General features: G+C 38.3%; 2 long non-coding RNA genes across 2 annotated transcripts; both read left to right on the top strand.

Moving 5' to 3' along the window:
• Nucleotides 1-1,369: 1,369 nt before the first annotated feature.
• Nucleotides 1,370-2,995, top strand: LOC131606759 (uncharacterized). The gene is made up of 2 exons (XR_009285021.1): nucleotides 1,370-2,249; nucleotides 2,689-2,995. It is a non-coding gene; the product is annotated as an uncharacterized LOC131606759 (long non-coding RNA).
• Nucleotides 2,996-9,498: 6,503 nt separating this feature from the next.
• LOC131606760 (uncharacterized) lies at nucleotides 9,499-11,124 on the top strand. Its single transcript, XR_009285022.1, has 2 exons — nucleotides 9,499-10,378; nucleotides 10,818-11,124. It is a non-coding gene; the product is annotated as an uncharacterized LOC131606760 (long non-coding RNA).
• The last annotated feature ends 719 nt before the right edge of the window (nucleotides 11,125-11,843 follow it).

Below are 11,843 nucleotides of genomic sequence, written 5' to 3' on the forward strand. Positions count from 1 at the left end.
TGTGTTTTTTAGTTGAACAGTTACATTCACACTCCGCTTCTCGACCTCTGGAGTCTTAAGCTGGGAATGGAGCGGAAATAACGTGTCCGATTAGGAGAAAGAATGCCCTGAAGGCAAGAGAGAAAAGAGATTGGTTTGTGTCTTTTATGTGTGATTCCATGATGGACGAAAACCTACTACAAGGCATCGCATCACTTCCTCACTTTGATTAGCTCTGAGCCTTTATTAGATATTTTGAAGTGTTTTTGTTTAGGTGTCTTTTAAGGGAAATTAATTTGTGACTTGAATCATGCCATAAAAGAGAGTTTTTGTATATTTAGAGAATGCACATCGAGGCCTACGCCACAATCGTTTCTCTAAATGAAATACAATTTTTGAATATTTAGAGAATACACATCGAGGCCTACGCCATAATCGATTCTCTAAAAAAAATATAGTTTTTAAATATTTAGAGAATGCACATCGAGGCCTACGCCACAATCGTTTCTCTAAATAACGGTTGAGAAATACACCGAGGCCTACACCTCAATCATTTCTCTTCCGCTACGTGGGAAAGAACATACATCGGGGCCTACGCCCCAATCATTTCTTTCACACTAAAAAAAAGCATTAGCATGATTCGCGTCGTCCTTTATTAATGTTTTAAAGTTGAAAAGGAAAATAAAAAAAAACTAGCCTAAGATGAAAACTAGCCTAATATGATGGGAACCTCTAATTCCTAAAGTTGTCATGGTTTCTACCTAATGGTTAGGAGCAAAAAGCGGCATGAAAATATAAGCATAAGCGGAGATCGAAATTACAAGTAAAAATACAAGTAAATAACGATACAAAAATTAGTGTAAAATGGCTAACATAAACACTTGAAAATATGGTACAAGACATGAAAGTGAACGATGCAAAATAGTACAAAAATCGAATTAAAGGACTATTTATTTTTATGGTTTTTTATGTGACAAAAAGACAAGAATTTAATCAAGCAAGCGAATTAAAAATACAAGCCTAAAACTATTATTTTTTAGTGATTATTTTTATATGACAAAAGATTGTGTTAAAGGTTTAAAATGCATGAGAAAGATTAGTATTTTTAATGTCTAAGAGAAATGGTAAAGAAATCTAATTAAAATCTAAAATACAAATGTAAAACGGGGGTGAGAATTGAAGTCATGATGGTGAATAGAAAACTGGGCGTAGGGCCAGGTGGACAGGCCCAAAAGGCGTTTTTGTTGCAGCATGTGTTTAGCCAAAAAAGTGCAGCACTGGGCCTCAGGGGGTGTGCAGATAGAATTTCGCAACAAGGCCCAAGAGTGATTTTAGAATTTTCTCTTATTCAATTTTAGATTATCAGATTTTTATCAATTGATTCAGTTAATTAAAACAATAGACCTTATGCTAAACTCAATTAATCAATTTACATTAAATAAAAACTAACTTGAAAGAAGAATTAGGGTTCTTCTTGTGGCTATCAGACTTCACGTTCCTCTTCTCCTCAAACTCACATTCAAACGCGACGGCGCCGATAACACATCTCCGGCGAGAATCTCTTTGCTTCTTCCCTCTGATTCAATTGCTCAATAATCCCCTTCACATCTCCGTTCTCAATCTCTTATCATCGCGACGGAGGCTTCAGAACCTATCCTCACAAAACGCGAGCGGCGCACGGTGGAGGAAGCTTCTTCTCCGACTAGACGCGCACCGTCGTTTATGACCGCAACACCATATTAATCTCGCTCTTCCTTCTTAGTATCAATTTTCCTTTTGGAGATTTGCGAAGTTCTTGAAGGATTGAAGTAATGGATCGTGAGGATGATGAAGATTCGTTGTTATTCTTTGCCGATTTGTGTCATGGAGGTTATGGTAATTTGGATCGTGAATGAAAGTGAAGAAGATTGAATCGAGATTGAGCGGTTGCTTTCTGATTCTTCTTGTTTCCCTTTTCAGATTGAAAAGACCGATGCAAATTGAGATGGAAGATTATCGATGGATATTGAAGAGAGTTCTTTTGGTGGTGATGATTCTTTTTGTGCCGGTTGATTTTGTGATGGTGATGCGATGAAGATGAAGATTGAAGGTTGATGTAGTGTGAAGATTAGAGAATGGAGGTCCTGCGAAGATTGAGGGAGAAGAGTTATGGAATGGTGGAGTTGGTGAATGATGAGAGATGGAAGTGAAGGATTCAAGGGGTTCAGAGAGTGAAGAAAGAGAGGAAGATGAGGAATGGAGAGATGCTCTGTTATATAGAGATTTCTCAGGTTAGTTCTCTTTTCCTTTTCTGTTACATTCTGTTATGACTCTGTTAATTTCTGTTAAGAGATTAAAAGGTAGTTAGAGGTGAATGGTGAGGATTAGAGCTGAGAGAGTTGGTTACTTGCAGTTTAAAAGTTAGTTACTAATTCTGTTATGGGATTGGTTGGTTACAAATTGGTTATGTCAGTTAGAAATCTGTTTCAGTTAGTTGTAAAGGGGTTTTGACAGTTATAGGTTAGTTGTATGAAACAGTTAGGATGCTACAGAGTTAGTTAGGGGACTGTTTAAGGTTGTTATAACAGTTATGCTGTTAGTTTGTGTATAGGGCCTGTTAGTGAATTTTTAAAGGTGCTGTAGCTTTTGGTGGACAGTGAGGTTACAGGATGTATTGGGCTAGGAATTTGTATGAGCTGAACTGATTTGTGTGGTTTGGGTTTGTTGCAGGTAATTGGATTGGAGTTAAAGCTTGGGCTCATGATGAAGATTAGTGGAGCTTGGCCCTTGTAGCATAAACTTGGATTTCTTTTTCTTTGTTCAAACTTTGATGGAATGTAATGTAATAACTCATACTTGGTTATTGTATAAATGTGGATGAGTTTTGAATGGTTCAATGTCTGGTTTTCAATGTATTTTACTTATAAAGCACTTTTTGGATTCTGTAATAAGGAATAGTCTTTGATGGATGCATATTTGTGAAACTTTGTAATGGAATTGGACTTTGTCTTGAATAGTAGTGTATACTTTTATGTTAGACTTGAAATACTAACGAATAAAGTCTTGAATCTTGAGTGAATATTTTCCTCCAAGGCTTCAAATTTGAGATTTAACTCTTTACACTCTTAAATAAACCAAAGCATAAGGTGGAAGAAGCCAAAAATCAATCCTTTTATCAAGTAGCCCGCACAGTGGAACTAATCTGCCACAACATCATGTACAATTCAATTTTGTACACATTCATTATTGATTCCAACTCCGTAGGAGAAACTCCTCGTTTGTCATATGAATATCTTAATCCACGTGACCATAAGTCAAGACCACGATTCCCTTAATTTACGTGTTAACAACATTCCAGTTGGACCAAGCTTGTAAAGTATAGAACTCCAAAATCAAGTGAGACCTTCAATTTGTTCCATGAACTTTGATCCCATGCTTGATTTATTTATTAATGATATGTGAATGTTAGATGACTTAGTGGAGGTATGCAAATGAATGAGAAATTGAAGCCAGTTATAAATAAAATTGGGTGGGCAAATTTTGGGGTGCAACAGCTGCCCCTATTTAATCATCTTAAACCTGAAGGTGAGATTGGCGCTAGCCTTTCGAGCATTCGAGGTAGAAGAAGATTAAATACCAAGTGAACCTGAAAATTTGCCTGATAAGATAGGATCCATTAGAGAAAAGAATGGTGTTAAATCCACTGAGGAAGATCGTACCAACACTGGGTCGAACAACTTAACTCTGAGTTAGAAATGAAATCAACTCTGGGTTGAAAAAGAAAAAGTGGGTCAACTCTGGGTCGAAGAATAAAGGGAAGTCAACTCGAGGTCGAGAAAGAAAGAAAGGAAATCAACTCTGGGTTGAGAGAAAGTAATTGGATAAAGACTATGGGTTGAAAGTCGAAAGATGAACAATTAGAAATAATCGTCAACTCTGGGTTGAGTGGGAAAAGGATATTAATAAGACATAACCGTCAACTCTGGGTTGAGTGGGAAAGACAAAAGATAACCGTCAACTCTGGGTTGAATGGGAAAAAGGATCAATTCTGGATTGAATAAAGGATGACCGTCAACTTTGGGTTAAATAAAAAGATAAACATCGATTCTGGATCGAGAAGGGAGAGAAGGACATCGACTCTGGGTCGAAGATAAGACGAGGATATCAACTCTGGGTTGAGAAAAGGAAAGAAGAACAATTAGGGATGATCGTCAACTTTGGGTTGAGAAGAAAATAAAGAAAGAAAACCGTCAACTCTGGGTTGAATAAAAGGTGACCGTCAACTCTGGGTGAGTGGGAAGGAGAAGAAATAACCGTCAACTCTGGGTTGAGTGGGAAAGGGGAAAAGATGATCGTCAACTCTGGGTTGAGTGGGAAGAGAATCAATTCTGGATTGAATAAGGGACAACCATCAACTCTGGGTTGAGAGGGAAAGGAATCAATTCTGGATTGAATAAGGGACAACCATCAACTCTGGGTTGAGAGGGAAAGGAATCAATTCTGGATTGAATAAGGGACAACCATCAACTCTGGGTTGAGTGGGGAAAAGGATAAAGAATAACCATCAACTCTGGGTTGAGTGGGAAAAGACAAGGGATCAACTCTGGGTTGAATAAAAGATAAGCGTCAACCCTGGGTTGAGCGGGAAAAGAAAAGAGATAACCGTCAACTCTGGGTTGAGTGGGAAGAGATAATTAACTCGGGGTTAGAAGATGAAAGGAGAATCAACTCTGGGTCGAACACAAAAACATCAACTCCGAGTTGAAGAAAGATGGACATGATTGACTTTGGAAGGTGACACCACAATGGTAACTCTGAGTGATCCAGTGGAATATCAACTTGAATACTTTGTAGGGACCTCATCTGATGAGTAACTTGACTTATGCTTCACATGCAATGTTTGATTTATTTGATGCACTTTTGGAGATGCAATGCTATGGATTCTATATGCAGTGTACTGATGGGTTGTTCAGGGTTCCTGCTTTGCGTGGGATAGATTAGGCGGGGTTCTGAAACTCTGTTCGAGATTCAAGGTGGGGTGGATGCCCCTGTTTTATTGATGATTGGATCATGCGAGTGAAATGATAATGAAAATGCAATGATTATGCATGAGGTATGTATGATTATGAATGGAATGATTGTCTCCATGATACTAGGAGTGAATGTAGTGTTCCTTGTAGGAAAAGTCATTGCTTGTGAAATTGTTGGTGAAGGTGAGGTGTTTGGATTGACCCCTCAACATTTGTCTCGATATCTGACACTTGATTGAAGATGAAGAGATGAATTGTTACTAGCTTGCCCCAGTTTGTAAGATCTCTTGAGATAAGACTTTGATAATGCTTGAATCATGGAGATCGCAATGGTCTGCCCCAGTGTTAATCAAGGAATGAATGCCCCAGATTGAAAGGAACTGTTCCACTTGATGGATTCTTTAGATATTTGCTCAGCGGATGACCAACCTTTGCCTTTGTAAGATCACTCGATGGAATTTCAATGTTGAACTTTCCTTGGTATCAAGTACTTACTTTCGAGTTGGAGACAATTCTGTTTTGAAAAGGATAATGAGAATGCAATGCACATGTTAATCTCAAAAGAAAAGTTTTTATTTGTCACAATGTTATATTGATACTAACACAAATGACAAGCAACATTAGGAGTCAGTTTTGACATGATTTCACAGTTTGTATGCTTTCAGAACGAACCCTGCTTCAATTAGGACTTTTGAGGGTTGTAACGTGGCCGGGTTCACGGTTTGAGAAACAAAGGATAAAGGCTCAAGTTCTACTTAACCCACCCCTCTTCATGATGTCCTCCAGTCCTACGTTCAGTTAGTTTGACACGAGTGTTCATCTTTCAGGAAGGATTGTGATGGATGAGGATCCTTTGTAGCTTTGATGGAGGTGGCAGTCACCCTTTGGTGCTTTTATTGATGGTCACAACAACTTGTCCCTTGGAGGATTTTTGTTTTGCTTTTGTCTTTTGCTTTCCCTAACTTTTGCCTGGACAGAAAGTTTCTTTTGATTTTGGTTTTTGTTGTCCAGCGGGATATGCCCCAGTTTTTGCCTAAGTCATTCGCTTCAAAGCTTTTCTTTTTGACTTAGCGGGCTATTGCTTCTTTCTTTTTTGATCATGATTCAATACTTTCTTTTCATTCTCTTTTTGCCTCGTTCGGGAACAAGTTGTATGACTTTTGTGATTGAATTGAAGAAAAGTTTGTGACTGCCTTCTTCTCAGTGATTGAGAGACATCCATTGTGGATTGTGCTCTTTTGTTGTAGGATATGAGATATGATTGATCCTCTGATGGAATACCTGAAAGTTGAGCGCTCGGTCGCACTAACTGAAGACTACCCTGCCCCTGGTTAAGATTGAGGGTTTTGTATATTTTTGAAAAGAAACTACTACTCCTTAGGCTCGAAGGGGTTGACGAAGGTTTCACTCCCTTATAACTCCGGTGTTTAGGAATCGAAACAATGCCTGTACATCATCAGCGGGATCTTTGTTCCAAAAGCATACAGTTAGTAGTTCATGTGTTTTTGATTTTTCATCATTCTCCTTTTTAATTGCTTAAGACAAATGAGCTGAATATCAATGAACATAATGACAAAGATGAAATGATTTGAGAAAAACATGTATATTACATTATTTTTATTTATTCAAACAGAATGAGTTTCTTACAATGAGAAGTACTTGATAACAACAAAAGTAATACAATTGAAAATACTAAAGAAATCTATACAATGGCAAGCTTGGCCTTATTCTAATGCAAATGAAATGTTCTCTGACAAACATAAAGTCTTTAGGCTCCACTGATGGAAGGTGCCCCATGGGTTTGTTTGATAATAGCTTGATCTTGTCTGTAATTCCCCATGATTCTTTGTCTGTTGTCTTTTGTCAGATATCGGTATAGAGGAATCGTCTTGACTGATCTGATGGAGAGGAAGAGTGTAAGAGTCTTGGTAACCATGGATGCATATGCATGAATGCAAAATGTTAATGATGATGCAAATGCGACATAAATCAGGATCAAGGATCGAGGCTTCTTAGATAACAACTTCTCATGGTCAATAAGATATGGTCGAATCCTCCAGATTCAGAGGTTCGACGTTGCTTTCTGGATAAATAGCTCGTGCATAAGTCAAGGGTGGTCGAATCCTCCAGATTCAGAGGTTCGACGTTGATTCTGATAGATAACCTTGCATAAGTCACATAAGGTCGGACCCTCCAGATTCAGAGGTTCGACGTTGATTATGATAGATAGTCTGAACGGGCATAGGGTGGGATGGAGGCTTGTTTTCCTGCAAAACAAAATTTCCCAACCCCTCTCACAGGTAGGATCTAGTATATGGTAGGTCAAGAAGCCAACAGAGGATGGAAAGTAGGCGCTATCATACGATATTGCCTCGTTCAACCAAGCTCTGTCCGTGGATACATGATCGGATCAATCAGACATACGTCTTCTGTCCGTCATGGCCACTCTATTCCTAGTTCCTAAGGTATCACTCTGGCCTGGGTATTGGGCCTTTTACCTCATAGAAATCCCACCCAACCTGCAAACAGAGAAAATATGTGGCCCCCACGGGGACCCATAATATAATCCAGGATGCGAGAAAATAAACATGATATGCAGGCAATAAATAGTCATGATATGCAAGGCATAAAGAAGTAAAGCAATAAAGCAGTAAAGCAATAAAGCAATAAATCAATAAATGAACACCCATAGAAAAGAAAGCAAACACAAGCTAGGATCGATACATTCTTCCCCAGCAGAGTCGCCAGCTGTCGCACGCTCGCGAAAATCAGACAGAGTCGCCACCAATATATTTATCCCAAAGAGGGAAAGGAATATCAGAAAACCTGGAATAAAGAAAGGATAAGAAAAGGTCTTGCGACCAAAGATCGGGTAAGAAGTCGGTTACGCGAGGGGAAGGTATTAGCACCCCTCACGTCTGTGGTACTCCACAGGATCCACTTATGTTTGTTCTATTCTAAGGGTGTATAAATCTAAAGCTTAATTACTAAGGGAAATGCATGCAAATGAATGAAAAAGAAACACGGGGAAAATAAGGTTTATAAATAGTTGTGCTCGCTTAGGCCCCGCGACCCAATGCCTACGTATCCTTTTCAGGAATCAGAGCGCCGTAGTTCGGCTCTTTAGTTTTTGTTTGTTTTTGTGTTTTTTAGTTGAACAGTTACATTCACACTCCGCTTCTCGACCTCTGGAGTCTTAAGCTGGGAATGGAGCGGAAATAACGTGTCCGATTAGGAGAAAGAATGCCCTGAAGGCAAGAGAGAAAAGAGATTGGTTTGTGTCTTTTATGTGTGATTCCATGATGGACGAAAACCTACTACAAGGCATCGCATCACTTCCTCACTTTGATTAGCTCTGAGCCTTTATTAGATATTTTGAAGTGTTTTTGTTTAGGTGTCTTTTAAGGGAAATTAATTTGTGACTTGAATCATGCCATAAAAGAGAGTTTTTGTATATTTAGAGAATGCACATCGAGGCCTACGCCACAATCGTTTCTCTAAATGAAATACAATTTTTGAATATTTAGAGAATACACATCGAGGCCTACGCCATAATCGATTCTCTAAAAAAAATATAGTTTTTAAATATTTAGAGAATGCACATCGAGGCCTACGCCACAATCGTTTCTCTAAATAACGGTTGAGAAATACACCGAGGCCTACACCTCAATCATTTCTCTTCCGCTACGTGGGAAAGAACATACATCGGGGCCTACGCCCCAATCATTTCTTTCACACTAAAAAAAAGCATTAGCATGATTCGCGTCGTCCTTTATTAATGTTTTAAAGTTGAAAAGGAAAATAAAAAAAAACTAGCCTAAGATGAAAACTAGCCTAATATGATGGGAACCTCTAATTCCTAAAGTTGTCATGGTTTCTACCTAATGGTTAGGAGCAAAAAGCGGCATGAAAATATAAGCATAAGCGGAGATCGAAATTACAAGTAAAAATACAAGTAAATAACGATACAAAAATTAGTGTAAAATGGCTAACATAAACACTTGAAAATATGGTACAAGACATGAAAGTGAACGATGCAAAATAGTACAAAAATCGAATTAAAGGACTATTTATTTTTATGGTTTTTTATGTGACAAAAAGACAAGAATTTAATCAAGCAAGCGAATTAAAAATACAAGCCTAAAACTATTATTTTTTAGTGATTATTTTTATATGACAAAAGATTGTGTTAAAGGTTTAAAATGCATGAGAAAGATTAGTATTTTTAATGTCTAAGAGAAATGGTAAAGAAATCTAATTAAAATCTAAAATACAAATGTAAAACGGGGGTGAGAATTGAAGTCATGATGGTGAATAGAAAACTGGGCGTAGGGCCAGGTGGACAGGCCCAAAAGGCGTTTTTGTTGCAGCATGTGTTTAGCCAAAAAAGTGCAGCACTGGGCCTCAGGGGGTGTGCAGATAGAATTTCGCAACAAGGCCCAAGAGTGATTTTAGAATTTTCTCTTATTCAATTTTAGATTATCAGATTTTTATCAATTGATTCAGTTAATTAAAACAATAGACCTTATGCTAAACTCAATTAATCAATTTACATTAAATAAAAACTAACTTGAAAGAAGAATTAGGGTTCTTCTTGTGGCTATCAGACTTCACGTTCCTCTTCTCCTCAAACTCACATTCAAACGCGACGGCGCCGATAACACATCTCCGGCGAGAATCTCTTTGCTTCTTCCCTCTGATTCAATTGCTCAATAATCCCCTTCACATCTCCGTTCTCAATCTCTTATCATCGCGACGGAGGCTTCAGAACCTATCCTCACAAAACGCGAGCGGCGCACGGTGGAGGAAGCTTCTTCTCCGACTAGACGCGCACCGTCGTTTATGACCGCAACACCATATTAATCTCGCTCTTCCTTCTTAGTATCAATTTTCCTTTTGGAGATTTGCGAAGTTCTTGAAGGATTGAAGTAATGGATCGTGAGGATGATGAAGATTCGTTGTTATTCTTTGCCGATTTGTGTCATGGAGGTTATGGTAATTTGGATCGTGAATGAAAGTGAAGAAGATTGAATCGAGATTGAGCGGTTGCTTTCTGATTCTTCTTGTTTCCCTTTTCAGATTGAAAAGACCGATGCAAATTGAGATGGAAGATTATCGATGGATATTGAAGAGAGTTCTTTTGGTGGTGATGATTCTTTTTGTGCCGGTTGATTTTGTGATGGTGATGCGATGAAGATGAAGATTGAAGGTTGATGTAGTGTGAAGATTAGAGAATGGAGGTCCTGCGAAGATTGAGGGAGAAGAGTTATGGAATGGTGGAGTTGGTGAATGATGAGAGATGGAAGTGAAGGATTCAAGGGGTTCAGAGAGTGAAGAAAGAGAGGAAGATGAGGAATGGAGAGATGCTCTGTTATATAGAGATTTCTCAGGTTAGTTCTCTTTTCCTTTTCTGTTACATTCTGTTATGACTCTGTTAATTTCTGTTAAGAGATTAAAAGGTAGTTAGAGGTGAATGGTGAGGATTAGAGCTGAGAGAGTTGGTTACTTGCAGTTTAAAAGTTAGTTACTAATTCTGTTATGGGATTGGTTGGTTACAAATTGGTTATGTCAGTTAGAAATCTGTTTCAGTTAGTTGTAAAGGGGTTTTGACAGTTATAGGTTAGTTGTATGAAACAGTTAGGATGCTACAGAGTTAGTTAGGGGACTGTTTAAGGTTGTTATAACAGTTATGCTGTTAGTTTGTGTATAGGGCCTGTTAGTGAATTTTTAAAGGTGCTGTAGCTTTTGGTGGACAGTGAGGTTACAGGATGTATTGGGCTAGGAATTTGTATGAGCTGAACTGATTTGTGTGGTTTGGGTTTGTTGCAGGTAATTGGATTGGAGTTAAAGCTTGGGCTCATGATGAAGATTAGTGGAGCTTGGCCCTTGTAGCATAAACTTGGATTTCTTTTTCTTTGTTCAAACTTTGATGGAATGTAATGTAATAACTCATACTTGGTTATTGTATAAATGTGGATGAGTTTTGAATGGTTCAATGTCTGGTTTTCAATGTATTTTACTTATAAAGCACTTTTTGGATTCTGTAATAAGGAATAGTCTTTGATGGATGCATATTTGTGAAACTTTGTAATGGAATTGGACTTTGTCTTGAATAGTAGTGTATACTTTTATGTTAGACTTGAAATACTAACGAATAAAGTCTTGAATCTTGAGTGAATATTTTCCTCCAAGGCTTCAAATTTGAGATTTAACTCTTTACACTCTTAAATAAACCAAAGCATAAGGTGGAAGAAGCCAAAAATCAATCCTTTTATCAAGTAGCCCGCACAGTGGAACTAATCTGCCACAACATCATGTACAATTCAATTTTGTACACATTCATTATTGATTCCAACTCCGTAGGAGAAACTCCTCGTTTGTCATATGAATATCTTAATCCACGTGACCATAAGTCAAGACCACGATTCCCTTAATTTACGTGTTAACAACATTCCAGTTGGACCAAGCTTGTAAAGTATAGAACTCCAAAATCAAGTGAGACCTTCAATTTGTTCCATGAACTTTGATCCCATGCTTGATTTATTTATTAATGATATGTGAATGTTAGATGACTTAGTGGAGGTATGCAAATGAATGAGAAATTGAAGCCAGTTATAAATAAAATTGGGTGGGCAAATTTTGGGGTGCAACATCGGCATCCAAGTCGTCGGCGAGGCGTAGCCCTGCGAGTAGTGCTTCGTATTCTGCTTGGTTGTTGGAGGTTGGAAAGGAGAGCGATAGCGATACTTCTATTAGTGTTCCTTCTCCGTTTTCCAAGATGATGCCTGCCCCCTTCCAGACGGGTTGGAGGCTACGTCCACGTACAGGGTCCATTTCCAAGCGCTGCATGTCGTC

The sequence above is a fragment of the Vicia villosa genome, linkage group LG5 (assembly GCF_029867415.1).
Source record: "Vicia villosa cultivar HV-30 ecotype Madison, WI linkage group LG5, Vvil1.0, whole genome shotgun sequence".
NCBI classification, from domain to species: Eukaryota; Viridiplantae; Streptophyta; class Magnoliopsida; order Fabales; family Fabaceae; genus Vicia; species Vicia villosa.